This window comes from Neolamprologus multifasciatus, chromosome 23 (genome assembly GCF_963576455.1).
Source record: "Neolamprologus multifasciatus chromosome 23, fNeoMul1.2, whole genome shotgun sequence".
NCBI classification, from domain to species: Eukaryota; Metazoa; Chordata; class Actinopteri; order Cichliformes; family Cichlidae; genus Neolamprologus; species Neolamprologus multifasciatus.
Genome location: NC_140460.1, coordinates 34,746,559 through 34,752,418, shown reverse-complemented (window position 1 = coordinate 34,752,418; position 5,860 = coordinate 34,746,559).

Below are 5,860 nucleotides of genomic sequence, written 5' to 3'. Positions count from 1 at the left end.
ATCTGCTTTGTCGCCACCACTGACCCCAGATCCGACTCGTCCATGCCAGTGGTCACTTGTCCGGCCACCTGTTAGGGTACCTGGGCCATTGACCCATTGTTTTGTGTCTTTTGGTTCTTTCAGTGTTGTTTGTTTATTAGGTTCTCTGTGTATTTTATATTTCCTAGTCCAGTATGCTTATATTATTGAGTTTATTCTGTATTTCTAGTCTTGGTCTTGCCTCTGAGTTTCCTCCCCTGTTAGCTCAGTCTTGTCTTCATGTCTTCATGTGCATCTGTCTATTCCCCTAGTCGGACAGCGTCTCTGTGTACTTCCTGTTTTGCTTTGATAGTCTCCCATCAGTGTGCTTCATTTTCTGTTTTGCTTTCCCCCGTCTCGCCTGTGTAATTAGTGTCAGCCGTGTTTCCCAGGTTTTTCCTCTTTGCCCTGTTCCCCTTGTATTTAGTGTCTGCGACTTCCTCTACTCGTCGTCGCGTTCTCCCTCATTCTCCACTGTGTGTTATGCCTGCCAGCCTACCTGTCTGTGTAGTTTATTTTGTATTCCTAGCTACCAGCAATAAAGCTGAGTTTTTTGAGTTCATCTTTGCCTCTGTGAGTCTGCATTTGGAGTCCTTTCTACCAGCCGCACACAGCAAACATGACACCACCTGCCTGAATTTAATCTCCCTAATGTAATGTATGTAAATGCAAAAGCATAATATACAATTTTTATACATTATTATCAGCTCAAAAACCTAACTAAAATGTAACATTACACTTTCATAAGTCCCAACTTTAAGGACAGCACATACATTATGTCATTCTTCATACTGAAGGTCGAACATCCAAGTTTTAACCATCTATCAAGCAACTTGTTTTGTTGGATAACTTATTTCATAGTTGAAAATTGATATCTACTGTTGTAGTTGGAGTGATTCTAGTGCTAAAGCAGATAATATAGAATTAAAAAGCAGAGGTTACAATGACAGAAGAACACAAGGTGGGAGATGCTAATGAAGAAGAAAAACACTTTCCATTCCCACCTTGGATTTACTATTGCTCTTTTAACTTGAAGTGTCTTCCATGTAAACTACGGGAAATTGCGACAATCTGCTAACAACCATCATCATCTTTGCAACCGATTTCACTCAACTGGGAACCTCCAGGAACCACGCATCACCCAATCTGGAAATACCATTTTCCCTTGGTGGCTGGATCATGTTCAATATGTCAGACAGTTCTTGAACGATAAGACAAGTCGGTAGTCTTTGCTGCAGACTTTAGTGTTTTAACTCTATAGCAAAGCCTTTATAAACTAAACAATATCAGAACACATGCCTGGAAAAGTGCCTGAAAGAAATAAATTCTGTTGATATTAGCGAGCTAGCTAGCATACTAGCTAGTTGTTTTTTCCTCTAGCTGATGGAAAACTGCTTTTAGTTCCTCCCTTTATGTTGCATTTTTAATTGTAAAACTAGTACAACATCCAGGTAGTGAAAGTACACTTCATGTAGCTGTACTCGCTGGTGTAAATACATTAATACTTAGTGAGTGTAATAGCAGAATTTTGCAATTAGAGATAGAGGAAAATCTAATTTTAATAAAAGGAGAAGGCGTGTATACCGTTTGCTCAGAGTGGTGTTGAATAGAAGCATATTGAGGTCTTAAAATCATAGTTTACTGTGGCGTTTCCCCACATAGTGTGCGTTTATCTTAATCAATTTAGAATTTGCCCATTCACATAGCCACACCTACCACACCACACCACTGCTATCATCAGTAGAAAACAGGTGTTATGTTTGCCATCTTCTTTAACACTGACAGGGGAAGCTGGGCTCAAATCGCCTACCCTCCAATTGTGGTTTAACTCCTGATGTTTACTCATATATAAATTCTAACTGTCATGATGTGGTTACATCTTAACTTAAACAAAAGTTATTGATTTAAATATTCTCCCTTAAACATTTGAATTCTATCGTCTACCACCTTTCGGTTGCAAAGCTGTCTTTACAAACTCTCCTTGTTCTTAACCACTCTGTGAATGACATTTAATTCTCATCTTTTTTCATGAAGCTAGACGAGATCTGGGAGATGGGGGGGTTATGTTCCCTATTTTTCGACATTGAGAGTGATGGGTCTAAAATTCCTTTTTTTAAAGGTTATTTTTATGGCCTTTCCACCACTGCACAGCAAATAGACTCGTGACATGACATATGTGTTTGTCTGCTGAACCATGCCCTGACTTCCAGTGGGCTATGTGAGACCCATGCACTGAATCCCAATATCCTCTGCCATCCTCCTGCTATAATCCACCAATACAGCTCAGTTAAGGCTGAATTAAACGATAGACATGCTTCTTTGATTGATGAAAATGATTAAACCCCAATCAACATTTACTTGACTGTGATTTTAGCCAACTTCATTTACCAATAAAATAATACTTCTAATAAAACAATTATGGCACACAAGATATTCAGCACTCATCTGCAGAATCTTTTCCCCCTCTTTTTGGAAAGGAGAAAAAGAACACTTCAGTATTACATTTAGGCATCTGGTTGACACTTTTATCCAGATTGACTCAATGACTACAAGAGTAGAAAAGATATGAGGACATTTAATCCCTCCACAATTTTAGAGGATATGAAATACAGTGTTGATGAAGGGTTTTGGTAAAATACTTTCTCATGCCTTATAAAGACAAAAGTGAGAAGACCTTTAATACATCAAGCTTTGCAGGTTTCTCCAGGGATGTTTTTAAATTGGAAAAATAAGCATACGAAAAGAAATATCTGCCAAGAATGAATAAAACTACAGCCTGTTTCTTTTAGCAAAGGCGAAATGATCTGCTTTTCCGAGTAATCTAAAAAATTAGTGAATCCTTTGAAGGGGTAGAGCTTTCCACTTCCAGTGAGAGAAGTTAGTATTTGTACTGAATTTCTGATTGCCAGTAGCTTAACCAGCTTACAGGTAACCAACTACATTTAGTTTTGTGCTCTATTCATTGGCTAAGAAGTTTTTGTTTCAGTCATGGACATGGAAATTAGGGGTGCCAAGTGTGTCGCAGCACTCCCTGCTAGATTCTAGAGGACCTGTCGACAACTACAAATTGAAAAATTAGAAAATAAAGTGTAACTAAATATGTATTTGTATCTGCAATAACCATGGTACTTTTGGTATAAACAAAGACACTATGGACATAACTGCTTAGACAACACCTATCTTCCATCTTGGATGCAAAACACAAAAAACTCCCCAAAATTGACGTGACAAGAAAGGAAGTATCTGACTGTGAAACTGTATTCTCACTGGCTAATGACTTGTGACTGAACACTTTTTAGCTAATGAGCATACACTTACATACCACTTATAATCCTCCATTTTAAAACACAGTATGACCAAGATTTATAAAACAGATGTCATTTTTGTTTAATTTGACCCAAAATGAGTGACTTAGCTTTTAAACATCTAAACATATTTATTTATTTATTTAGGACAGTGCATGTTAATGAACATAAATGTAAAAAAAAAAAAAAATTACATGAATGTAAACATACCAGATTATAGCCAAGGGCTAATTTCCATATATAAGTCTGTTTGCAGCCACAGCTATATGGTAAATGGCCTGTATTTGTATAGCGCTTTACTAGTCCCTAAGGACCCCAAAGCGCTTTACACATCCAGTCATCCACCCATTCACACACACATTCACACACTGGTGATGGCAAGCTACATTGTAGCTATATCCATCTAGTGACCTTCATATAGTCATCAGTGTTGGGAAGGTTACTTTTAAAATGTATTCCATTACAGATTACAGAATACATGCCCCAAAATGTATTCTGTAACGTATTCCGTTACGTTACTCAATGACAGTAACGTATTCTGAATACTTTGGATTACTCAATATATTATCATGCTTTTTACAACTACGTGAATGTACTATTGCTGTGTGATTTATTAGTACTACTGAAGGTCCGCGGGTCCAAACCTTAGTAAAGGGACCTCTGACTAATACAACTAATAAGCCGAAAAATAGCTTTACTTTGTTGTCTGGGTCAACTTTTCTTGCGAGAGACAGAGAGAGGCGTTGAAAGGCTGCTCCAATGGAACTTATTGTTTTTGGAGGAAAACACGAACACGGTGTACAGTCTTAATAGCTTACTTACAACTGGGCTCGTCAGGCACTCTTCTTGGCTGCAGTGGTTATTATTATATTTACATGCTTCCAGCTCCCGTTATTGCTCGATGACAGCTCATACTTTTCCTTTTTCTCCCTCCTCTTGCTCACAGACACATAACGGGTATGGCAGTCCATTCTCCCTGCAACACGGACTACACTGCCCATGAGGCTACATTCATTAGAGCTATGCCTGTAACATTCTGCCTGTTAGCTTAGCACGACAACAACAACAAAAAGGCGCTCTCTCACCCAGGAAACACACAGTCGCAGAGAGAGAGAGTCACCCTGTGACCATGGCAACCGCAACGCTGCCGCCTGGAACAACAGAACGTAGTTGTCAAACAACACCCAAACAGTCCTCATTGGTCCTGAACCACCACAATATGAAACAGGAAAGTACCGCAGTGTAATCCATTTATTTCAACAAAGTAACTATATTCTAAATACCACCTTTTTAAACGGTAACTGTAACGGAATACAGTTACTCATATTTTGTATTTTAAATACGTAATGGCGGTACATGTATTCCGTTACTCCCCAACACTGGGTGCTATTTTATTTTTTTAAGATAGCCACAAGAGCTAGCTTAAAAAAAGTTTCATCACTGTGAATCCTTCAATACAGCATACCTAGTTCTTTATTTACTGTTAGCTGATGATTTGATGCCCTTGCTTTGACTGTGAATATAGCAAGCTGATTTACAAAAAAACAGAATTCATGCTCTTATCATCAAGATATTTTGTAAATCAGCCTGTGCAGAGCTGCTGTTGTGTAGTGTTTACTTTGTATGTGCTTTTTGCCAGAGAAATCATAGCGGCAGTGGGCCTTATGCTAAGGAGGGAAACCTTGCATGTGTGATTTCCTCTCTGTTAGAAGGAAATTACAGTAAATTCCTTGTATACACTGTATGCATGTCTAGCCTATTGTCTGTATTTTTATTTTTTATATAATTAGGATTTCATAGACCAATATTTGATTTTTTTAAGTGTTCTTTCAAATTAAGGGTCATAATCACATAAGAAACAATACCTACTTTAATTAATAATTTTTAAAATTTTTATATCATTTCAGCTACATTTGCCAGAAAGGCTTTCGAAAACAAGGCCCTGGAGACAAACTTATCTTAAGGGACCGTCCACCCACCTAACTAGAGTTGGAAATAGAATTGTCCTACTTGCCAAAATTAAACACTGGTGTCACTTTACATCAGTGGTGGCAGTTTTTTTTTTTTTAAGAAGCACACATTTTACACACATCGTGTAGCATGATTTGGGTGTGATTAAATCCTTTAAACTGATCTATTTGTGCATGCCAGTTAAAAAGGTTGCTGAGTGCAGCTCAGGCCTTACAATAGCTTTCTGTACAAATTGAGCCCAATTTTTGGTGGCCTACAGTATATTTGCTTCAATTTTGACAAATTGCCCCCATTAAAAATATGCAGAATGAGCTGTTAACAGTCCCAAAGGAAGCCCATGGAAGCACGGGCAGCTATAAGTGGCGTACTTAAAAAGACACAATGATCATAGGGATGGAGTTGTTAAAAATTGTCATTTTTCCATAAGATTTCAAAGTGAACTTATGTGTTTAACTTTCAAAGTCTAAAAATATAGTCCACATCTTTTTGTTTTTAGATCTGACAGCTTAAAGAAAAGATTGCTGAACACCCAAATCATCCGTGCTACAGATGACAATAGATAATCT